Raw genomic sequence first — 25,010 nt, 5'->3', positions numbered from 1 at the left:
ACTCGACTCTACTTGAAGCCACAGACATCATGCGAACACGGAGACACTGAACAGCAGGGAAGACACACCTCAAGCCTGCCTGCTTTGATGATGCCCACCCCATCCCATGCATCCCGGCAATTCTCCACTGCCACAGCGACACTACCGAGGAACTCGCAGTGATCAAAGGCACTTTCCCCGAGGACCACAGACAGACTTTCAACGGAAAACCTTTGCCACACGAGGGGACCTGGAACCTTGAAAGGGCACAGTGGCTGTCCACGACAGTACGCCTGGTGTTGCAACAGTGCCCCCACCTCTGTCCCCCCAACGGACTGCTCCAGATAAAACTCTGGCTGTTCGCAAGCCGAGTCATGCCCCCCCGGGAGAAGGACTTTCGCTTTGCACATTCCCAAACAAGGGAACAAAGCGGCCAAAGGGGATGTTCGCATAACTAAACATCCTCCAAGGAGGCCAGCATATACGTGTCACCATGTCAATCTTTTTATGTCTCGCAAGACACCCTTTGAGTGTCTTTCCTCTGGCAATGGGATTCCAAATCTACACAGTTACCTACCTCACCTCATCCACCTGAACTGCTAAAGCCATCCCCTCCATAGGCAGCTGATGCCAGCCAATCACGAACATGACACATCCTTGGGAAGCCGAGGCCAGCCCCTGCAACCCAATTATGATAGCCTAATCCACGACATCACAAAGGACATGTCCACATCATCCCTTACCTTCCTGTGCGGGCCATCAGTGATCCACGCAGGTTTAAATTCAGCACTCGTTCCTGTCCCCACTCCACGATGACCCACTTGGCATCAACACTGTGCCGGGAGTTAAAGTAGAGAAGCAAACAAGGGCAGCAGCGTGGCCTAATCCTTCAGCCGCTTTCCTCCGATGCCCAACCGAGCTCACCGCTGCCCATTGCTCCAGCCTCACTAGGCACTCGAGAACCTCACCGTGAAAAACGCAAGAACAGGGAGGTCCACAGACCTGTCCTGAGATTCAAGGCACCAACCAGGGACGCTTGCTCATTTTGGCTTCCAGAAACAACCCCCAAAATGGCATGCACGAAGCGTGATCCTGGCCAAAACTCACCTCCCAACTGCAAGCTAACTGGGCCTAGACCAGCACACACTCCGACTCTTAAGACCAGCAGGAGAGCCTGGCCCCTCGCATTCCCTCAACAACCATTCAGCAGGGACCCGGGATTCACAGATAACACAGCTTATGTGCAGACACGGTCAACCCTCAGACAGGAGCCCCTCCAATACTGGAGTCCTTGGTGGTGTTTGCATGCATGTCGGCGGGAGAGGCTGGCCCTCATTCCGAACTGTCCTCTCCCCCTGAGAGAGGAAACGTGCTGAACCTCAGTTTCGATGAGGAGACGGTAGAGTGTTCTCACTCATTTGGTTCAGATTTTCCAAGAAATGCATGCAAGGGTGTCATCATCGATCCAAGCACATGCTGGGACGCTGCAGAACACAACGGGGTGTGCGTGGGTCTCTGTACAGGAGCCATGAGCCTGGGCTACCTCAAAAGCCTGGAGAATCCACAGCCATCAGGCCACTCAGCAAGAGGAAAAATCAAACCACTCTTGCAGCCATTGGGCCCGTCTGAGGAAAACCTAATACCTAATGGCACATTTGGGGTGCTTGAATACCTACCATCCTGAGTTATCCACGACCATGCTCGGGGACATGGGCCCGCCTCACTTTTTTCAGTTCTCCTTAGCACGTCCAGTCATCAGAGCACACGAAGGTCTTCTTGTTTGTGCCGACGGCCAGACTTTCCCAGCAACTGCCCCTGAGAAGTGGACAGAAATCACCGAGGCTTCATAAGTGGACCGGTGTCCTCAGAGGACATGATCCATAAAAATATTTACCTGGCCTTGAGCTCTGAAACTGCTTCCCAAGGACCTCTATCCCTTACCGAGAATTGACTGCATGTCTGATAGTACGACTGCAGGAAGTTAGGCACATACGTTGGCCGGTGTGTGAGAGGCTGTATATGTGTGCTCACGTGTGTGGGCATGTGTGACTGTGACTGCGCATGCGGACGTGCTTGTGGGTTTCTCTGTGTGCCGCTGAATACGCGTCTTGGTCTCTGTGTGTCCCTATGGCCCTGTGAAGAGGAGTCCAACAATAAAAGAAATAGTTTATACACAGCACCCTGGTAAGACCCCCAACTGAAAGGAGAAAGACCCCTGTCAGCTTCAAGAGGCCGCAGGCACACTTTGACCCCCAGGGTCTGTTGAAATATTCCATGGACTCCCGCTCTCCCACAGCCACGCCTTCTGACAAAGACACACAGCCTCGACGAGACCTGCCTCCGGGCCTTGGCTGTGACATCTCCGTGCACCTCGAGACTCTGTCAGCTACCAGTATATCTGATGGGCATTTGGGGTCACTCGCAGCACTTCCGGAAGCAAGGGAACTCCCATGGTCGGGCCGACACCGACCGGCAGCTGTCTACTGCCAAGATGCAGCCTGAAACCACTCAAGGGGCTAAAGAACGTGGGCCCACGTGCCACTTCTCGCCAACTAGGCCTAATCACTTTCCATTGGCCCGTGGGAATGCCCACCACTGGAAGTGGCGGGAGTCAGCCTCCATGACCCATATCGGATCCCCATGGCAGAGACTATTCCACATGCCCAGCCACGTCTCAGGCAGCTCCCATCTTGAATGTTCACGGCCCTGACCCTTAAGGAAACTCTCAAACCCTTGAAAGCCTCGTCCTACGTGCCCTCCTCCAGCCCACAGGGCGACACGACCGTACTGGAAACCACAAACATCTTCAGAACACGGGAACACTGAACACCAGGGAAGACAGACCACAAGCCTGTCTCCTTCGTTGATGCTGATCCCACCCCATGCATCCTGGAAATTCTCCACTGCCACAGTGACACTACCGAGTAACTCACATTGATCAAAGGCATGGTCCCCGAGGACCACAGACAGACTTGCAACGGAAGACCTCTGCCATGCGAGGGGACTTGGAAGCCTGAAAGGGAAAAGTGTCTGGCCACGGCAGCACAGCAGGTATGGCAATGGGGCCCCCATCTCTGCCCCACCAATGGACTGCTCCAGATAAAACTCTGGCTGTTCGAAAGGCCTGCATGCTACACTGGCCGGTCGCGTCATTCCCCCACGGGAGAAACACTTTTGCTTTACACATTGCCAAACAAGGGAACAAAGCGGCCAAAGGGGAAGTTCACATAACTCAACTACCTCCAAGGAGGCAGGCACAGACGCCTCACCATGTCGATCTTCCCTACTTCCCTCAAGACACCCTTTGGGTGTCATTCCTCGGGCAACGGGATCGCAACTCTACACAAGTTACCTACCTCAACTCACCCACTTGAACTGCCAAAGCCATCTGCTCCATAGGCAGCTTATGCCAGCCCATCACGAACAAGACACATTCTTGGGAAGCTGAGGCCAGCGACTGCAACCCAATGATGACAGCCCATCCCACGACATCACACAGGACCTTTTCTCATGATACCTTACCTTTCTCTCCAGGCCAGGAGCCACCACCCAGGCTGAAATGCTTCACTCGATCCACACCCCACTCCACGAACATCCACTTAGAGCCAACAGTGTGCCGAGAACTTCAGCAGAGGAGCTGACAGGGGCAGCACTGAGGCCTAAACCATCAGCCCCCTTCCGCCATCGCCCAACTCCAGCCCACGCCCACCCACTGCTCCAGCCACACCGGGCAGTCAAGAACCTCACTGCGCGAAACACAACAACAGAGAGGGCCACAGGCCTGGCCTGAGGCTCCAGGCTCCCTCCAGGGAAGCTTGCTCATTTTGGCTTCCATAATCAACCTCGGAAGTGGCATGCACAAAGCGTGATCCTGTCCAAAAATCAACTCTCCAAGCTGCAAGCTTACTGGGTCTATACCAAAACACACTCCGACCCTGAAGACTAGCAGGAAAGCCTGCCCTCTTGCATTCCCTCAACGGCCTTTTAGAAGGGACCGGGGATTCATAGATGACCAAGCTTATGGGCAGACATGGTCGACCCTCAGACAGGAGCCCCTCCAATGATGGAGCCCTTAGTGGTGTTTGCATGCCTGTCAGCAGGGGACGTTGGCCCTCACTCCTAACTGTCCCGTACTCCCGAGAGAGGAAACGTGCTGGACCTCAGTTTCGATGAGGAGACGGTAGAGCGTTCTCACTCATTTTGTTCACATTTTCCAAGGAATGCATACAAGGGTGTCATCATCGATCCAAGCACATGCTGGGACGCTGCAGAACACAAAAGGAAAGGCCGTGGGTCTCTGCAGAGGAGCCATGACCTGGAAGTACTCCAAGTGCCTTGGGAATCCACAGTCCTCAGGCCACTCAGCAGGACCAACAATCAATCCACTCTTGCAACCATTGGGCCCATCTGAGGAAATCCTAACATCCAATGGCACATCTTAGTATGGGTGAATGCCTACCGTCCTGATATGTCCACAGCCATGCTCGGCAACATGCACCCGCCCCAATTTTTCCAGTTCTCCTTAGCACATCCAGTCATCAGACAATGCGAAGGTTTTCTTCTCTGCCAACAGCCAGCCTTACGCTGCAACTGCACCTGAGAAGTGGACAGAAATCACGCAGGTTTCTAAATTGCACCAGGGTCCTCAGAGAACATGATTTTTGTGAACACTTAACCTGGGCGTGAGCCTGGAACCTGCTTCCCAAGTACCACTATCCCTTACTGAAAACTGATTGCGTGTATCACAGCACGACTGAAGGAAGTTACGCACGTACGTTGCTCGGTGTGTGAGAGGCTGTATGTGTGTATTCACACGTGTGGGCGTGTGTGACTGTGACTGTGCACGAGGATGACTTTGTAGATTCCTGTCTGTGCCGCTAAATACGCGTCTTGGTCTCTGGGTGTCCCTGTGGCCCTTTGCAGACGCCTCAAACAGTAAACGTCATAGTTTATACACAGCACCCCGGTTGGACCCCCAACTGAAAGGAGAAAGACCCCTGTCAGCTTCATGAGGCCGCATGCGAACTTTGACCCGAAGGCTGTCGAAATAGGCCACAGACTCCCGCTCTCCCACAGCCACGCCTTCTGACCAAAGCACAAAGACTGGACGAGACCTCCCTCCCGGCCGTGGTTGTCACACCTATGTGGACCTGGAGACCCTGCCACCTACCACCACATCTGATGTGCCCTTCGGGTCACTCCCAGTGCTCGCGGAAGCAAGGTAACCTCCCATGGGCGGGCTGACACCGACCTGCAGTTGCCGACAGGCACGATGCAGCCTGGCACTTCTCAAGGGCTTAATGGACTTCGGCCCAAGTGCCTCATCTCGCCAACTAGACCAAATCACTTTCCATGACCCCTTGGGAAGCCCTCAATGGGAAGTGTTGGCTTTAGCAAACATGACACAGGTTGGAACCCCACAGCGGAAATTAGGCCACCTTCCCGGCCACGTAGAGGCAAGCTTCCAACTGGTAGGGTTTGCGGCCCTGACCACTGAGGAAACGCTCAAACGCTACACAGCCTCGTCCTAAGTGCCCTCCTCCTGCCTGCAGGGCGACTCGACTCTACCTGAAGCCACAGACATCATGCGAACACGGAGACACTGAACAGCAGGGAAGACACACCTCAAGCCTGCCTGCTTTGATGATGCCCACCCCACCCCATGCATCCCGGCAATTCTCCACTGCCACAGCGACACTACCGAGGAACTCGCAGTGATCAAAGGCACTTTCCCCGAGGACCACAGACAGACTTTCAACGGAAAACCTTTGCCACACGAGGGGACCTGGAACCTTGAAAGGGCACAGTGGCTCTCCACGACAGTACGCCTGGTGTTGCAACAGTGCCCCCACCTCTGTCCCCCCAACGGACTGCTCCAGATAAAACTCTGGCTGTTCGCAAGCCGAGTCATGCCCCCCCGGGAGAAGGACTTTCGCTTTGCACATTCCCAAACAAGGGAACAAAGCGGCCAAAGGGGATGTTCGCATAACTAAACATCCTCCAAGGAGGCCAGCATATACGCGTCACCATGTCAATCTTTTTATGTCTCGCAAGACACCCTTTGAGTGTCTTTCCTCTGGCAATGGGATTCCAAATCTACACAGTTACCTACCTCACCTCATCCACCTGAACTGCTAAAGACATCCCCTCCATAGGCAGCTGATGCCAGCCAATCACGAACATGACACATCCTTGGGAAGCCGAGGCCAGCCCCTGCAACCCAATTATGATAGCCTAATCCACGACATCACAAAGGACATGTCCACATCATCCCTTACCTTCCTGTGCGGGCCATCAGTGATCCACGCAGGTTTAAATTCAGCACTTGTTCCTGTCCCCACTCCACGATGACCCACTTGGCATCAACACTGTGCCGGGAGTTAAAGTAGAGAAGCAAACAAGGGCAGCAGCGAGGCCGAATCCTTCAGCCGCTTTCCTCCGATGCCCAACCGAGCTCACCGCTGCCCATTGCTCCAGCCTCACTAGGCACTCGAGAACCTCACCGTGAAAAACGCAAGAACAGGGAGGTCCACAGACCTGTCCTGAGATTCAAGGCACCAACCAGGGACGCTTGCTCATTTTGGCTTCCAGAAACAACCCCCAAAATGGCATGCACGAAGCGTGATCCTGGCCAAAACTCACCTCCCAACTGCAAGCTAACTGGGCCTAGACCAGCACACACTCCGACTCTTAAGACCAGCAGGAGAGCCTGGCCCCTCGCATTCCCTCAACAACCATTCAGCAGGGACCCGGGATTCACAGATAACACAGCTTATGTGCAGACACGGTCAACCCTCAGACAGGAGCCCCTCCAATACTGGAGTCCTTGGTGGTGTTTGCATGCATGTCGGCGGGAGAGGCTGGCCCTCATTCCGAACTGTCCTCTCCCCCTGAGAGAGGAAACGTGCTGAACCTCAGTTTCGATGAGGAGACGGTAGAGTGTTCTCACTCATTTGGTTCAGATTTTCCAAGAAATGCATGCAAGGGTGTCATCATCGATCCAAGCACATGCTGGGACGCTGCAGAACACAACGGGGTGTGCGTGGGTCTCTGTACAGGAGCCATGAGCCTGGGCTACCTCAAAAGCCTGGAGAATCCACAGCCATCAGGCCACTCAGCAAGAGGAAAAATCAAACCACTCTTGCAGCCATTGGGCCCGTCTGAGGAAAACCTAATACCTAATGGCACATTTGGGGTGCTTGAATACCTACCATCCTGAGTTATCCACGACCATGCTCGGGGACATGGGCCCGCCTCACTTTTTTCAGTTCTCCTTAGCACGTCCAGTCATCAGAGCACACGAAGGTCTTCTTGTTTGTGCCGACGGCCAGCCTTTCCCAGCAACTGCCCCTGAGAAGTGGACAGAAATCACCGAGGCTTCATAAGTGGACCGGTGTCCTCAGAGGACATGATCCATAAAAACATTTACCTGGCCTTGAGCTCTGAAACTGCTTCCCAAGGACCTCTATCCCTTACCGAGAATTGACTGCATGTCTGATAGTACGACTGCAGGAAGTTAGGCACATACGTTGGCCGGTGTGTGAGAGGCTGTATATGTGTGCTCACGTGTGTGGGCATGTGTGACTGTGACTGTGCATGCGGACGTGCTTGTGGGTTTCTCTGTGTGCCGCTGAATACGCGTCTTGGTCTCTGTGTGTCCCTATGGCCCTGTGAAGAGGAGTCCAACAATAAAAGAAATAGTTTAAACACAGCACCCTGGTAAGACCCCCAACTGAAAGGAGAAAGACCCCTGTCAGCTTCAAGAGGCCGCAGGCACACTTTGACCCCCAGGGTCTGTTGAAATATTCCATGGACTCCCGCTCTCCCACAGCCACGCCTTCTGACAAAAACACACAGCCTCGACGAGACCTGCCTCCGGGCCTTGGCTGTGACATCTCCGTGCACCTTGAGACTCTGTCAGCTACCAGTATATCTGATGGGCATTTGGGGTCACTCGCAGCACTTCCGGAAGCAAGGGAACTCCCATGGTCGGGCCGACACCGACCGGCAGCTGTCTACTGCCAAGATGCAGCCTGAAACCACTCAAGGGGCTAAAGAACGTGGGCCCACGTGCCACTTCTCGCCAACTAGGCCTAATCACTTTCCATTGGCCCGTGGGAATGCCCACCACTGGAAGTGGCGGGAGTCAGCCTCCATGACCCATGTCGGATCCCCATGGCAGAGACTATTCCACATGCCCAGCCACGTCTCAGGCAGCTCCCATCTTGAATGTTCACGGCCCTGACCCTTAAGGAAACTCTCAAACCCTTGAAAGCCTCGTCCTACGTGCCCTCCTCCAGCCCACAGGGCGACACGACCGTACTGGAAACCACAAACATCTTCAGAACACGGGAACACTGAACACCAGGGAAGACAGACCACAAGCCTGTCTCCTTCGTTGATGCTGATCCCACCCCATGCATCCTGGAAATTCTCCACTGCCACAGTGACACTACCGAGTAACTCACATTGATCAAAGGCATGGTCCCCGAGGACCACAGACAGACTTGCAACGGAAGACCTCTGCCATGCGAGGGGACTTGGAAGCCTGAAAGGGAAAAGTGTCTGGCCACGGCAGCACAGCAGGTATGGCAATGGGGCCCCCATCTCTGCCCCACCAATGGACTGCTCCAGATAAAACTCTGGCTGTTCGAAAGGCCTGCATGCTACACTGGCCGGTCGCGTCATTCCCCCACGGGAGAAACACTTTTGCTTTACACATTGCCAAACAAGGGAACAAAGCGGCCAAAGGGGAAGTTCACATAACTCAACTACCTCCAAGGAGGCAGGCACAGACGCCTCACCATGTCGATCTTCCCTACTTCCCTCAAGACACCCTTTGGGTGTCATTCCTCGGGCAACGGGATCGCAACTCTACACAAGTTACCTACCTCAACTCACCCACTTGAACTGCCAAAGCCATCTGCTCCATAGGCAGCTTATGCCAGCCCATCACGAACAAGACACATTCTTGGGAAGCCGAGGCCAGCGACTGCAACCCAATGATGACAGCCCATCCCACGACATCACACAGGACCTTTTCTCATGATACCTTACCTTTCTCTCCAGGCCAGGAGCCACCACCCAGGCTGAAATGCTTCACTCGATCCACACCCCACTCCACGAACATCCACTTAGAGCCAACAGTGTGCCGACAACTTCAGCAGAGGAGCTGACAGGGGCAGCACTGAGGCCTAAACCATCAGCCCCCTTCCGCCATCGCCCAACTCCAGCCCACGCCCACCCACTGCTCCAGCCACACCGGGCAGTCAAGAACCTCACTGCGCGAAACACAACAACAGAGGGGGCCACAGGCCTGGCCTGAGGCTCCAGGCTCCCTCCAGGGAAGCTTGCTCATTTTGGCTTCCATAATCAACCTCGGAAGTGGCATGCACAAAGCGTGATCCTGTCCAAAAATCAACTCTCCAAGCTGCAACCTTACTGGGTCTATACCAGAACACACTCCAACCCTGAGGACTAGCAGGAAAGCCTGCCCTCTTGCATTCCCTCAACGGCCTTTTAGAAGGGACCGGGGATTCATAGATGACCAAGCTTATGGGCAGACATGGTCGACCCTCAGACAGGAGCCCCTCCAATGATGGAGCCCTTAGTGGTGTTTGCATGCCTGTCAGCAGGGGACGTTGGCCCTCACTCCTAACTGTCCCGTACTCCCGAGAGAGGAAACGTGCTGGACCTCAGTTTCGATGAGGAGACGGTAGAGCGTTCTCACTCATTTTGTTCACATTTTCCAAGGAATGCATACAAGGGTGTCATCATCGATCCAAGGACATGCTGGGACGCTGCAGAACACAAAAGGGAAGGCCGTGGGCCTCTGCAGAGGAGCCATGACCTGGAAGTACTCCAAGTGCCTTGGGAATCCACAGTCCTCAGGCCACTCAGCAGGACCAACAATCAATCCACTCTTGCAACCATTGGGCCCATCTGTGGAAATCCTAACATCCAATGGCACATCTTAGTATGGGTGAATGCCTACCGTCCTGATATGTCCACAGCCATGCTCGGCAACATGCACCCGCCCCAATTTTTCCAGTTCTCCTTAGCACATCCAGTCATCAGACAATGCGAAGGTCTTCTTCTCTGCCAACTTCCAGCCTTACGCTGCAACTGCACCTGAGAAGTGGACAGAAATCACGCAGGTTTCTAAATTGCACCAGGGTCCTCAGAGAACATGATTTTTGTGAACACTTAACCTGGGCGTGAGCCTGGAACCTGCTTCCCAAGTTCCACTATCCCTTACTGAAAACTGATTGCGTGTATCACAGCACGACTGAAGGAAGTTACGCACGTACGTTGCTCGGTGTGTGAGAGGCTGTATGTGTGTATTCACACGTGTGGGCGTGTGTGACTGTGACTGTGCACGAGGATGACTTTGTAGATTCCTGTCTGTGCCGCTAAATACGCGTCTTGGTCTCTGGGTGTCCCTGTGGCCCTTTGCAGACGCCTCAAACAGTAAACGTCATAGTTTATACACAGCACCCCGGTTGGACCCCCAACTGAAAGGAGAAAGACCCCTGTCAGCTTCATGAGGCCGCATGCGAACTTTGACCCGAAGGCTGTCGAAATAGGCCACAGACTCCCGCTCTCCCACAGCCACGCCTTCTGACCAAAGCACAAAGACTGGACGAGACCTCCCTCCCGGCCGTGGTTGTCACACCTATGTGGACCTGGAGACCCTGCCACCTACCACCACATCTGATGTGCCCTTCGGGTCACTCCCAGTGCTCGCGGAAGCAAGGTAACCTCCCATGGGCGGGCTGACACCGACCTGCAGTTGCCGACAGGCACGATGCAGCCTGGCACTTCTCAAGGGCTTAATGGACTTCGGCCCAAGTGCCTCATCTCGCCAACTAGACCAAATCACTTTCCATGACCCCTTGGGAAGCCCTCAATGGGAAGTGTTGGCTTTAGCAAACATGACACAGGTTGGAACCCCACAGCGGAAATTAGGCCACCTTCCCGGCCACGTAGAGGCAAGCTTCCAACTGGTAGGGTTTGCGGCCCTGACCACTGAGGAAACGCTCAAACGCTACACAGCCTCGTCCTAAGTGCCCTCCTCCTGCCTGCAGGGCGACTCGACTCTACCTGAAGCCACAGACATCATGCGAACACGGAGACACTGAACAGCAGGGAAGACACACCTCAAGCCTGCCTGCTTTGATGATGCCCACCCCACCCCATGCATCCCGGCAATTCTCCACTGCCACAGCGACACTACCGAGGAACTCGCAGTGATCAAAGGCACTTTCCCCGAGGACCACAGACAGACTTTCAACGGAAAACCTTTGCCACACGAGGGGACCTGGAACCTTGAAAGGGCACAGTGGCTCTCCACGACAGTACGCCTGGTGTTGCAACAGTGCCCCCACCTCTGTCCCCCCAACGGACTGCTCCAGATAAAACTCTGGCTGTTCGCAAGCCGAGTCATGCCCCCCCGGGAGAAGGACTTTCGCTTTGCACATTCCCAAACAAGGGAACAAAGCGGCCAAAGGGGATGTTCGCATAACTAAACATCCTCCAAGGAGGCCAGCATATACGCGTCACCATGTCAATCTTTTTATGTCTCGCAAGACACCCTTTGAGTGTCTTTCCTCTGGCAATGGGATTCCAAATCTACACAGTTACCTACCTCACCTCATCCACCTGAACTGCTAAAGACATCCCCTCCATAGGCAGCTGATGCCAGCCAATCACGAACATGACACATCCTTGGGAAGCCGAGGCCAGCCCCTGCAACCCAATTATGATAGCCTAATCCACGACATCACAAAGGACATGTCCACATCATCCCTTACCTTCCTGTGCGGGCCATCAGTGATCCACGCAGGTTTAAATTCAGCACTTGTTCCTGTCCCCACTCCACGATGACCCACTTGGCATCAACACTGTGCCGGGAGTTAAAGTAGAGAAGCAAACAAGGGCAGCAGCGAGGCCGAATCCTTCAGCCGCTTTCCTCCGATGCCCAACCGAGCTCACCGCTGCCCATTGCTCCAGCCTCACTAGGCACTCGAGAACCTCACCGTGAAAAACGCAAGAACAGGGAGGTCCACAGACCTGTCCTGAGATTCAAGGCACCAACCAGGGACGCTTGCTCATTTTGGCTTCCAGAAACAACCCCCAAAATGGCATGCACGAAGCGTGATCCTGGCCAAAACTCACCTCCCAACTGCAAGCTAACTGGGCCTAGACCAGCACACACTCCGACTCTTAAGACCAGCAGGAGAGCCTGGCCCCTCGCATTCCCTCAACAACCATTCAGCAGGGACCCGGGATTCACAGATAACACAGCTTATGTGCAGACACGGTCAACCCTCAGACAGGAGCCCCTCCAATACTGGAGTCCTTGGTGGTGTTTGCATGCATGTCGGCGGGAGAGGCTGGCCCTCATTCCGAACTGTCCTCTCCCCCTGAGAGAGGAAACGTGCTGAACCTCAGTTTCGATGAGGAGACGGTAGAGTGTTCTCACTCATTTGGTTCAGATTTTCCAAGAAATGCATGCAAGGGTGTCATCATCGATCCAAGCACATGCTGGGACGCTGCAGAACACAACGGGGTGTGCGTGGGTCTCTGTACAGGAGCCATGAGCCTGGGCTACCTCAAAAGCCTGGAGAATCCACAGCCATCAGGCCACTCAGCAAGAGGAAAAATCAAACCACTCTTGCAGCCATTGGGCCCGTCTGAGGAAAACCTAATACCTAATGGCACATTTGGGGTGCTTGAATACCTACCATCCTGAGTTATCCACGACCATGCTCGGGGACATGGGCCCGCCTCACTTTTTTCAGTTCTCCTTAGCACGTCCAGTCATCAGAGCACACGAAGGTCTTCTTGTTTGTGCCGACGGCCAGCCTTTCCCAGCAACTGCCCCTGAGAAGTGGACAGAAATCACCGAGGCTTCATAAGTGGACCGGTGTCCTCAGAGGACATGATCCATAAAAACATTTACCTGGCCTTGAGCTCTGAAACTGCTTCCCAAGGACCTCTATCCCTTACCGAGAATTGACTGCATGTCTGATAGTACGACTGCAGGAAGTTAGGCACATACGTTGGCCGGTGTGTGAGAGGCTGTATATGTGTGCTCACGTGTGTGGGCATGTGTGACTGTGACTGTGCATGCGGACGTGCTTGTGGGTTTCTCTGTGTGCCGCTGAATACGCGTCTTGGTCTCTGTGTGTCCCTATGGCCCTGTGAAGAGGAGTCCAACAATAAAAGAAATAGTTTAAACACAGCACCCTGGTAAGACCCCCAACTGAAAGGAGAAAGACCCCTGTCAGCTTCAAGAGGCCGCAGGCACACTTTGACCCCCAGGGTCTGTTGAAATATTCCATGGACTCCCGCTCTCCCACAGCCACGCCTTCTGACAAAAACACACAGCCTCGACGAGACCTGCCTCCGGGCCTTGGCTGTGACATCTCCGTGCACCTTGAGACTCTGTCAGCTACCAGTATATCTGATGGGCATTTGGGGTCACTCGCAGCACTTCCGGAAGCAAGGGAACTCCCATGGTCGGGCCGACACCGACCGGCAGCTGTCTACTGCCAAGATGCAGCCTGAAACCACTCAAGGGGCTAAAGAACGTGGGCCCACGTGCCACTTCTCGCCAACTAGGCCTAATCACTTTCCATTGGCCCGTGGGAATGCCCACCACTGGAAGTGGCGGGAGTCAGCCTCCATGACCCATGTCGGATCCCCATGGCAGAGACTATTCCACATGCCCAGCCACGTCTCAGGCAGCTCCCATCTTGAATGTTCACGGCCCTGACCCTTAAGGAAACTCTCAAACCCTTGAAAGCCTCGTCCTACGTGCCCTCCTCCAGCCCACAGGGCGACACGACCGTACTGGAAACCACAAACATCTTCAGAACACGGGAACACTGAACACCAGGGAAGACAGACCACAAGCCTGTCTCCTTCGTTGATGCTGATCCCACCCCATGCATCCTGGAAATTCTCCACTGCCACAGTGACACTACCGAGTAACTCACATTGATCAAAGGCATGGTCCCCGAGGACCACAGACAGACTTGCAACGGAAGACCTCTGCCATGCGAGGGGACTTGGAAGCCTGAAAGGGAAAAGTGTCTGGCCACGGCAGCACAGCAGGTATGGCAATGGGGCCCCCATCTCTGCCCCACCAATGGACTGCTCCAGATAAAACTCTGGCTGTTCGAAAGGCCTGCATGCTACACTGGCCGGTCGCGTCATTCCCCCACGGGAGAAACACTTTTGCTTTACACATTGCCAAACAAGGGAACAAAGCGGCCAAAGGGGAAGTTCACATAACTCAACTACCTCCAAGGAGGCAGGCACAGACGCCTCACCATGTCGATCTTCCCTACTTCCCTCAAGACACCCTTTGGGTGTCATTCCTCGGGCAACGGGATCGCAACTCTACACAAGTTACCTACCTCAACTCACCCACTTGAACTGCCAAAGCCATCTGCTCCATAGGCAGCTTATGCCAGCCCATCACGAACAAGACACATTCTTGGGAAGCCGAGGCCAGCGACTGCAACCCAATGATGACAGCCCATCCCACGACATCACACAGGACCTTTTCTCATGATACCTTACCTTTCTCTCCAGGCCAGGAGCCACCACCCAGGCTGAAATGCTTCACTCGATCCACACCCCACTCCACGAACATCCACTTAGAGCCAACAGTGTGCCGACAACTTCAGCAGAGGAGCTGACAGGGGCAGCACTGAGGCCTAAACCATCAGCCCCCTTCCGCCATCGCCCAACTCCAGCCCACGCCCACCCACTGCTCCAGCCACACCGGGCAGTCAAGAACCTCACTGCGCGAAACACAACAACAGAGGGGGCCACAGGCCTGGCCTGAGGCTCCAGGCTCCCTCCAGGGAAGCTTGCTCATTTTGGCTTCCATAATCAACCTCGGAAGTGGCATGCACAAAGCGTGATCCTGTCCAAAAATCAACTCTCCAAGCTGCAACCTTACTGGGTCTATACCAGAACACACTCCAACCCTGAGGACTAGCAGGAAAGCCTGCCCTCTTGCATTCCCTCAACGGCCTTTTAGAAGGGACCGGGGATTCATAGATGACCAAGCTTATGGGCAGACATGGTCGACCCTCAGACAGGAGCCCCTCCAATGATGGAGCCCTTAGTGGTGTTTGCATGCCTGTCAGCAGGGGACGTTGGCCCTCACTCCTAACTGTCCCGTACTCCCGAGAGAGGAAACGTGCTGGACCTCAGTTTCGATGAGGAGACGGTAGAGCGTTCTCACTCATTTTGTTCACATTTTCCAAGGAATGCATACAAGGGTGTCATCATCGATCCAAGGACATGCTGGGACGCTGCAGAACACAAAAGGGAAGGCCGTGGGCCTCTGCAGAGGAGCCATGACCTGGAAGTACTCCAAGTGCCTTGGGAATCCACAGTCCTCAGGCCACTCAGCAGGACCAACAATCAATCCACTCTTGCAACCATTGGGCCCATCTGTGGAAATCCTAACATCCAATGGCACATCTTAGTATGGGTGAATGCCTACCGTCCTGATATGTCCACAGCCATGCTCGGCAACATGCACCCGCCCCAATTTTTCCAGTTCTCCTTAGCACATCCAGTCATCAGACAATGCGAAGGTCTTCTTCTCTGCCAACAGCCAGCCTTACGCTGCAACTGCACCTGAGAAGTGGACAGAAATCACGCAGGTTTCTAAATTGCACCAGGGTCCTCAGAGAACATGATTTTTGTGAACACTTAACCTGGGCGTGAGCCTGGAACCTGCTTCCCAAGTACCACTATCCCTTACTGAAAACTGATTGCGTGTATCACAGCACGACTGAAGGAAGTTACGCACGTACGTTGCTCGGTGTGTGAGAGGCTGTATGTGTGTATTCACACGTGTGGGCGTGTGTGACTGTGACTGTGCACGAGGATGAGTTTGTGGATTCCTGTGTGTGCCGCTAAATACGCGTCTTGGTCTCTGGGTGTCCATGTGGCCCTTTGCAGACGCCTCTAACAGGAAACGTCATAGTTTATACACAGCACCCTGGTTGGACACCCAACTGAAAGGAGAAAGACCCCTGTCAGCTTCATGAGGCCGCATGCGAACTTTGACCCAAAGGCTGTTGAAATAGGCCACAGACTCCCGCTCTCCCACAGCCACGCCTTCTGACCAAAGCACAAAGTCTGGACGAGACCTCCCTCCCGGCCGTGGGTGTCACACCTATGTGGACCTGGAGATCCTGCCACCTACCACCACATCTGATGTGCCCTTGGTGTCACTCCCAGTGCTCCCGGAAGCAAGGTAAACTCCCATGGGCGGGCTGACACCGACCTGCAGTTGGCGACAGGCACGATGCAGCCTGGCACTTCTCAAGGGCTTAATGGACTTCGTCCCAAGTGCCTCATCTCGCCAACTAGACCAAATCACTTTCCATGACCCCTTGGGAAGCCCTCAATGGGAAGTGTTGGGCTTTAGCAACCATGACACAGGTTGGAACCCCACAGCGGAAATTAGGCCACCTTCCCGGCCACGTAGAGGCAAGCTTCCAACTGGTAGTGTTTGCGGCCCTGACCACTGAGGAAACGCTCAAACGCTACACAGCCTCGTCCTAAGTGCCCTCCTCCTGCCTGCAGGGCGACTCGACTCTACTTGAAGCCACAGACATCATGCGAAAAAGGAGACACTGAACAGCAGGGAAGACACACCGCAAGCCTGTCTGCTTTGATGATGCCCACCCCACACCATGCATCCTGGCAATTCTCCACTGCCACAGCGACACTACCGAGGAACTCACAGTGATCAAAGGCACTTTCCCCGAGGACCACAGACAAACTTTCAACGGAAAACCTTTGCCACACGAGGGGACCTGGAACCTTGAAAGGGCACAGTGGCTGTCCACGACAGTACGCCTGGTGTTGCAACAGTGCCCCCACCTCTGTCCCCACAACGGACTGCTCCAGATAAAACTCTGGCTGTTCGCAAGCCGAGTCATGCCCCCCCCCCCGGAGAAGCACTTTCGCTTTGCACATTCCCAAACAAGGGAACAAAGCGGCCAAAGGGGATGTTCGCATAACTAAACATCCTCCAAGGAGGCCAGCATATACGCGTCACCATGTCAATCTTCTTTATGTCTCGCAAGACACCCTTTGAGTGTCTTTCCTCTGGCAATGGGATTCCAAATCTACACAGTTACCTACCTCACCTCATCCACCTGAACTGCCAAAGCCATCCCCTCCATAGGCAGCTGATGCCAGCCAATCACGAACATGACACATCCTTGGGAAGCCGAGGCCAGCCCCTGCCACCCAATTATGATAGCCTAATCCACGACATCACAAAGGACATGTCCACATCTTCCCTTACCTTCCTGTGCGGGCCATCAGTGATCCACGCAGGTTTAAATTCAGCACTTGTTCCTGTCCCCACTCCACGATGACCCACTTGGCATCAACACTGTGCCGGGAGTTAAAGTAGAGAAGCAAACAAGGGCAGCAGCGAGGCCGAATCCTTCAGCCGCTTTCCTCCGATGCCCAACCGAGCTCACCCCTGCCCATTGCTCCAGCCTCACTAGGCACTCGAGAACCTCACCGTGAAAAACGCAAGAACAGGGAGGTCCACAGACCTGTCCTGAGATTCAAGGCACCAACCAGGGACGCTTGCTCATTTTGGCTTCCAGAAACAACCCCCAAAATGGCATGCACGAAGCGTGATCCTGGCCAAAACTCACCTCCCAACTGCAAGCTAACTGGGCCTAGACCAGCACACACTCTGACTCTTAAGACCAGCAGGAGAGCCTGGCCCCTCGCATTCCCTCAACAGCCATTCAGCAGGGACCCGGGATTCACAGCTAACACAGCTTATGTGCAGACACGGTCAACCCTAAGACAGGAGCCCCTCCAATACTGGAGTCCTTGGTGGTGTTTGCATACATGTCGGCGGGAGAGGCTGGCCCTCATTCCGAACTGTCCTCTCCCCCTGAGAGAGGAAACGTGCTGAACCTCAGTTTCGATGAGGAGACGGTAGAGTGTTCTCACTCATTTGGTTCAGATTTTCCAAGAAATGCATGCAAGGGTGTCATCATCGATCCAAGCACATGCTGGGACGCTGCAGAACACAACGGGGTGTGCGCGGGTCTCTGTACAGGAGCCATGAGCCTGGGCTACCTCAAAAGCCTGGAGAATCCACAGCCATCAGGCCACTCAGCAAGAGGAAAAATCAAACCACTCTTGCAGCCATTGGGCCCGTCTGAGGAAAACCTAATACCTAATGGCACATTTGGGGTGCTTGAATACCTACCATCCTGAGTTATCCACGACCATGCTCGGGGACATGGGCCCGCCTCACTTTTTTCAGTTCTCCTTAGCACGTCCAGTCATCAGAGCACAAGAAGGTCTTCTTGTTTGTGCCGACGGCCAGCCTTTCCCAGCAAGTGCCCCTGAGAAGTGGACAGAAATCACCGAGGCTTCATAAGTGGACCGGTGTCCTCAGAGGACATGATCCATAAAAACATTTACCTGGCCTTGAGCTCTGAAACTGCTTCCCAAGGACCTCTATCCCTTACTGAGAATTGACTGCATGTCTGATAGTACGACTGCAGGAAGTTAGGCACATACGTTGGCCGTTGTGTGAGAGCCTGTATATGTGTGCTCACGCGTGTGGGCATGTGTGACTGTGACTGTGCATGCGGACGTGCTTTGGGTTTCTCTGTGTGCCGCTGAATACGCGTCTTGGTCTCTGTGTGTCCCTATGGCCCTGTGAAGAGGAGTCCAACAGTAAAAGAAATAGTTTATACACAGCACCCTGGTAAGACCCCCAACTGAAAGGAGAAAGACCCCTGTCAGCTTCAAGAGTCCGCAGGCACACTTTGACCCCCAGGATCTGTTGAAAGAGTCCATGGACTCCCGCTCTCCCACAGCCACGCCTTCTGACAAAAACACACAGCCTCGACGAGACCTGCCTCCGGGCCTTGGCTGTGACATCTCCGTGCACCTCGAGACTCTGTCAGCTACCAGTATATCTGATGGGCATTTGGGGTCACTCGCAGCACTTCCGGAAGCAAGGGAACTCCCATGGTCGGGCCGACACCGACCGGCAGCTGTCTACTGCCAAGATGCAGCCTGAAACCACTCAAGGGGCTAACGAACGTGGGCCCACGTGCCACTTCTCGCCAACTAGGCCTAATCACTTTCCATTGACCTGTGGGAATGCCCACCACTGGAAGTGGAGGGAGTCAGCCACCATGACCCATGTCGGATCCCCATGGCGGAGACTATTCCACATGCCCAGCCACGTCTCAGGCAGCTCCCATCTTGAATGTTCACGGCCCTGACCCTTAAGGAAACTCTCAAACCCTTGAAAGCCTCGTCCTACGTGCCCTCCTCCAGCCCACAGGGTGACACGACCCTACTGGAAACCACAAACGTCTTCCGAACACGGGAACACTGAACACCAGGGAAGACAGACCACAAGCCTGTCTCCTTCGTTGATGCTGATCCCACCCCATGCATCCTGGAAATTCTCCACTGCCACAGTGACACTACCGAGTAACTCACATTGATCAAAGGCATGGTCCCCGAGGACCACAGACAGACTTGCAACGGGAGACCTCTGCCATGCGAGGGGACTTGGAAGCCTGAAAGGGAAAAGTGTCTGGCCACGGCAGCACAGCAGGTATGGCAATGGTGCCCCCATCTCTGCCCCACCAATGGACTGCTCCAGATAAACCTCTGGCTGTTCGAAAGGCCTGCGTGCTACACTGGCCGGTCGCGTCATTCCCCCACGGGAGAAACACTTTCGCTTTACACATTGCCAAACAAGGGAACAAAGCGGCCAAAGGGGATGTTCACATAACTCAACTACCTCCAAGGAGGCCGGCACAGACGCCTCACCATGTCGATCTTCCCTACTTCCCGCAAGACACCCTTTGGGTGTCATTCCTCGGGCAACGGGATCACAACTCTACACAAGTTACCTACCTCAACTCACCCACTTGAACTGCCAAAGCCATCTGCTCCATAGGCAGCTTATGCCAGCCCATCACAAACAAGACACATTCTTGGGAAGCCGAGGCCAGCGACTGCAACCCAATGATGACAGCCCATCCCACGACATCACACAGGACCTTTTCTCATGATACCTTACCTTTCTCTCCAGGCCAGGAGCCACCACCCAGGCTGAAATGCTTCACTCGATCCACACCCCACTCCACGAACATCCACTTAGCGCCAACAGTGTGCCGACAACTTCAGCAGAGGAGCTGTCAGGGGCAGCACTGAGGCCTAAACCATCAGCCCCCTTCCGCCATCGCCCAACTCCAGCCCACGCCCACCCACTGCTCCAGCCACACCGGGCAGTCAAGAACCTCACTGCGCGAAACACAACAACAGAGGGGGCCACAGGCCTGGCCTGAGGCTCCAGGCTCCCTCCAGGGAAGCTTGCTCATTTTGGCTTCCATAATCAACCTCGGAAGTGGCATGCACAAAGCGTGATCCTGTCCAAAAATCAACTCTCCAAGCTGCAAGCTTACTGGGTCTATACCAGAACACACTCCGACCCTGAAGTCTAGCAGGAAAGCCTGCCCTCTTGCATTCCCTCAACGGCCTTTTAGAAGGGACCGGTGATTCATAGATGACCCAGCTTATGGGCAGACATGGTCGACCCTCAGACAGGAGCCCCTCCAATGATGGAGCCCTTAGTGGTGTTTGCATGCCTGTCAGCAGGGGACGTTGGCCCTCACTCCTAACTGTCCCGTACTCCCGAGAGAGGAAACGTGCTGGACCTCAGTTTCGATGAGGAGACGGTAGAGCGTTCTCACTCATTTTGTTCACATTTTCCAAGGAATGCATACAAGGGTGTCATCATCGATCCAAGCACATGCTGGGACGCTGCAGAACACAAAAGGGAAGGCCGTGGGTCTCTGCAGAGGAGCCATGACCTGGAAGTACTCCAAGTGCCTTGGGAATCCACTGTCCTCAGGCCACTCAGCAGGACCAACAATCAATCCACTCTTGCAACCATTCGGCCCATCTGTGGAAATCCTAACATCCAATGGCACATCTTAGTATGGGTGAATGCCTACCGTCCTTAGATATCCACAGCCATGCTCGGCAACATGCACCCGCCCCAATTTTTCCAGTTCTCCTTAGCACATCCAGTCATCAGACAATGCGAAGGTTTTCTTCTCTGCCAACAGCCAGCCTTACGCTGCAACTGCACCTGAGAAGTGGACAGAAATCACGCAGGTTTCTAAATTGCACCAGGGTCCTCAGAGAACATGATTTTTGTGAACACTTAGCCAGGGCGTGAGCCTGGAACCTGCTTCCCAAGTACCACTATCCCTTACCGAAAACTGATTGTGTGTCTCACAGCTCGACTGAAGGAAGTTACGCACGTACGTTGCTCGGTGTGTGAGAAGCTGTATGTTTGTATTCACACGTGTGGGCGTGTGGACTGTGACTGTGCACGAGGATGCGTTTGTGGATTCCTGTGTGTGCCGCTAAATACGCGTCTTGGTCTCTGGGTGTCCCTGTTGCCCTTTGCAGACGCCTCTAACAGTAAACGTCATAGTTTATACACAGCACCCTGGTTGGACCCCCAACTGAAAGGAGAAAGACCCCTGTCAGCTTCATGAGGCTGCATGCGAACTTTGACCCGAAGGCTGTCGAAATAGGCCACAGACTCCCGCTCTCCCACAGCCACGCCTTCTGACCAAAGCACAAAGACTGGACGAGACCTCCCTCCCGGCCGTGGGTGTCACACCTATGTGGACCTGGAGATCCTGCCACCTACCACCACATCTGATGTGCCCTTGGTGTCACTCCCAGTGCTCCCGGAAGCAAGGTAAACTCCCATGGGCGGGCTGACACCGACCTGCAGTTGCCGACAGGCACGATGCAGCCTGGCACTTCTCAAGGGGTTAATGGACTTCGGCCCAAGTGCCTCATCTCGCCAACTAGACCAAATCACTTTCCATGACCCCTTGGGAAGCCCTCAATGGGAAGAGTCGGGCTTTAGCAACCATGACACAGGTTGGAACCCCACAGCGGAAATTAGGCCACCTTCCCGGCCACGTAGAGGCAAGCTTCCAACTGGTAGGGTTTTCGGCCCTGACCACTGAGGAAACGCTCAAACGCTACACAGCCTCGTCCTAAGTGCCCTCCTCCTGCCTGCAGGGCGACTCGACTCTACTTGAAGCCACAGACATCATGCGAACACGGAGACACTGAACAGCAGGGAAGACACACCTCAAGCCTGTCTGCTTTGATGATGCCCACCCCACACCATGCATCCTGGCAATTCTCCACTGCCACAGCGACACTACCGAGGAACTCACAGTGATCAAAGGCACTTTCCCCGAGGACCACAGACAGACTTTCAACGGAAAACCTTTGCCACACGAGGAGACCTGGAACCTTGAAAGGGCACAGTGGCTGTCCACGACAGTACGCCTGGTGTTGCAACAGTGCCCCCACCTCTGTCCCCCCAACCGACTGCTCCAGATAAAACTCTGGCTGTTCGCAAGCCAAGTCATGCCCCCCCGGGAGAAGCACTTTCGCTTTGCACATTCCCAAACAAGGGAACAAAGCGGCCAAAGGGGATGTTCGCATAACTAAACATCCTCCAAGGAGGCCAGCATATTCGCGTCACCATGTCAATCTTCTTTATGTCTCGCAAGACACCCTTTGAGTGTCTTTCCTCTGGCAATGGGATTCCAAATCTACACAGTTACCTACCTCACCTCATCCACCTGAACTGCCAAAGCCATCCCCTCCATAGGGAGCTGATGCCAGCCAATCACGAACATGACACATCCTTGGGAAGCCGAGGCCAGCCCCTGCAACCCAATTATGATAGCCTAATCCACGACATCACAAAGGACATGTCCACATCTTCCCTTACCTTCCTGTGCGGGTCATCAGTGATCCACGCAGGTTTAAATTCAGCACTTGTTCCTGTCCCCACTCCACGATGACCCACTTGGCATCAACACTGTGCCGGGAGTTAAAGTAGAGAAGCAAACAAGGGCAGCAGCGAGGCCGAATCCTTCAGCCGCTTTCCTCCGATGCCCAACCGAGCTCACCCCTGCCCATTGCTCCAGCCTCACTAGGCACTCGAGAACCTCACCGTGAAAAACGCAAGAACAGGGAGGTCCACAGACCTGTCCTGAGATTCAAGGCACCAACCAGGGACGCTTGCTCTTTTTGGCTTCCAGAAACAACCCCCAAAATGGCATGCACGAAGCGTGATCCTGGCCAAAACTCACCTCCCAACTGCAAGCTAACTGGGCCTAGACCAGCACACACTCCGACTCTTAAGACCAGCAGGAGAGCCTGGCCCCTCGCATTCCCTCAACAGCCATTCAGCAGGGACCCGGGATTCACAGATAACACAGCTTATGTGCAGACACGGTCAACCCTCAGACAGGAGCCCCTCCAATACTGGAGTCCTTGGTGGTGTTTGCATGCATGTCGGCGGGAGAGGCTGGCCCTCATTCCGAACTGTCCTCTCCCCCTGAGAGAGGAAACGTGCTGAACCTCAGTTTCGATGAGGAGACGGTAGAGTGTTCTCACTCATTTGGTTCAGATTTTCCAAGAAATGCATGCAAGGGTGTCATCATCGATCCAAGCACATGCTGGGACGCTGCAGAACACAACGCGGTGTGCGCGGGTCTCTGTACAGGAGCCATGAGCCTGGGCTACCTCAAAAGCCTGGAGAATCCACAGCCATCAGGCCACTCAGCAAGAGGAAAAATCAAACCACTCTTGCAGCCATTGGGCCCGTCTGAGGAAAACCTAATACCTAATGGCACATTTGGGGTGCTTGAATACCTACCATCCTGAGTTATCCACGACCATGCTCGGGGACATGGGCCCGCCTCACTTTTTTCAGTTCTCCTTAGCACGTCCAGTCATCAGAGCACAAGAAGGTCTTCTTGTTTGTGCCGACGGCCAGCCTTTCCCAGCAAGTGCCCCTGAGAAGTGGACAGAAATCACCGAGGCTTCATAAGTGGACCGGTGTCCTCAGAGGACATGATCCATAAAAACATTTACCTGGCCTTGAGCTCTGAAACTGCTTCCCAAGGACCTCTATCCCTTACTGAGAATTGACTGCATGTCTGATAGTACGACTGCAGGAAGTTAGGCACATACGTTGGCCGTTGTGTGAGAGCCTGTATATGTGTGCTCACGCGTGTGGGCATGTGTGACTGTGACTGTGCATGCGGACGTGCTTTGGGTTTCTCTGTGTGCCGCTGAATACGCGTCTTGGTCTCTGTGTGTCCCTATGGCCCTGTGAAGAGGAGTCCAACAATAAAAGAAATAGTTTATACACAGCACCCTGGTAAGACCCCCAAATGAAAGGAGAAAGACCCCTGTCAGCTTCAAGAGTCCGCAGGCACACTTTGACCCCCAGGATCTGTTGAAAGAGTCCATGGACTCCCGCTCTCCCACAGCCACGCCTTCTGACAAAAACACACAGCCTCGACGAGACCTGCCTCCGGGCCTTGGCTGTGACATCTCCGTGCACCTCGAGACTCTGTCAGCTACCAGTATATCTGATGGGCATTTGGGGTCACTCGCAGCACTTCCGGAAGCAAGGGAACTCCCATGGTCGGGCCGACACCGACCGGCAGCTGTCTACTGCCAAGATGCAGCCTGAAACCACTCAAGGGGCTAACGAACGTGGGCCCACGTGCCACTTCTCGCCAACTAGGCCTAATCACTTTCCATTGACCTGTGGGAATGCCCACCACTGGAAGTGGAGGGAGTCAGCCACCATGACCCATGTCGGATCCCCATGGCGGAGACTATTCCACATGCCCAGCCACGTCTCAGGCAGCTCCCATCTTGAATGTTCACGGCCCTGACCCTTAAGGAAACTCTCAAACCCTTGAAAGCCTCGTCCTACGTGCCCTCCTCCAGCCCACAGGGTGACACGACACTACTGGAAACCACAAACGTCTTCCGAACACGGGAACACTGAACACCAGGGAAGACAGACCACAAGCCTGTCTCCTTCGTTGATGCTGATCCCACCCCATGCA

General features: G+C 54.4%; 9 non-coding genes across 9 annotated transcripts; all 9 read right to left on the bottom strand.

Moving 5' to 3' along the window:
- Window positions 1-1,353: 1,353 nt before the first annotated feature.
- Window positions 1,354-1,446, bottom strand: LOC137749742 (small nucleolar RNA SNORD116). The gene has a single exon (XR_011070267.1). It is a non-coding gene; the product is annotated as a small nucleolar RNA SNORD116 (small nucleolar RNA).
- Window positions 1,447-4,134: 2,688 nt separating this feature from the next.
- LOC137754323 (small nucleolar RNA SNORD116) lies at window positions 4,135-4,227 on the bottom strand. Its single transcript, XR_011071808.1, has one exon. It is a non-coding gene; the product is annotated as a small nucleolar RNA SNORD116 (small nucleolar RNA).
- A 2,661-nt stretch (window positions 4,228-6,888) lies between these two features.
- LOC137749730 (small nucleolar RNA SNORD116) lies at window positions 6,889-6,981 on the bottom strand. The gene has a single exon (XR_011070265.1). It is a non-coding gene; the product is annotated as a small nucleolar RNA SNORD116 (small nucleolar RNA).
- Window positions 6,982-9,669: 2,688 nt separating this feature from the next.
- LOC137754317 (small nucleolar RNA SNORD116) lies at window positions 9,670-9,762 on the bottom strand. The gene has a single exon (XR_011071807.1). It is a non-coding gene; the product is annotated as a small nucleolar RNA SNORD116 (small nucleolar RNA).
- Window positions 9,763-12,423: 2,661 nt separating this feature from the next.
- LOC137749725 (small nucleolar RNA SNORD116) lies at window positions 12,424-12,516 on the bottom strand. The gene has a single exon (XR_011070264.1). It is a non-coding gene; the product is annotated as a small nucleolar RNA SNORD116 (small nucleolar RNA).
- Window positions 12,517-15,204: 2,688 nt separating this feature from the next.
- On the bottom strand, window positions 15,205-15,297 carry LOC137754311 (small nucleolar RNA SNORD116). The gene has a single exon (XR_011071806.1). It is a non-coding gene; the product is annotated as a small nucleolar RNA SNORD116 (small nucleolar RNA).
- A 2,666-nt stretch (window positions 15,298-17,963) lies between these two features.
- Window positions 17,964-18,056, bottom strand: LOC137749717 (small nucleolar RNA SNORD116). Its single transcript, XR_011070263.1, has one exon. It is a non-coding gene; the product is annotated as a small nucleolar RNA SNORD116 (small nucleolar RNA).
- Window positions 18,057-20,743: 2,687 nt separating this feature from the next.
- LOC137754305 (small nucleolar RNA SNORD116) lies at window positions 20,744-20,836 on the bottom strand. Its single transcript, XR_011071805.1, has one exon. It is a non-coding gene; the product is annotated as a small nucleolar RNA SNORD116 (small nucleolar RNA).
- Window positions 20,837-23,498: 2,662 nt separating this feature from the next.
- On the bottom strand, window positions 23,499-23,591 carry LOC137749711 (small nucleolar RNA SNORD116). The gene has a single exon (XR_011070261.1). It is a non-coding gene; the product is annotated as a small nucleolar RNA SNORD116 (small nucleolar RNA).
- Between the last annotated feature and the right edge of the window lie 1,419 nt (window positions 23,592-25,010).

The sequence above is a fragment of the Eschrichtius robustus genome, chromosome 1 (assembly GCF_028021215.1).
Source record: "Eschrichtius robustus isolate mEscRob2 chromosome 1, mEscRob2.pri, whole genome shotgun sequence".
NCBI lineage: Eukaryota > Metazoa > Chordata > Mammalia > Artiodactyla > Eschrichtiidae > Eschrichtius > Eschrichtius robustus.
The sequence above is the reverse complement of the archived record's forward strand: the minus strand, read 5'-3'. Positions and strand labels throughout refer to the sequence as shown.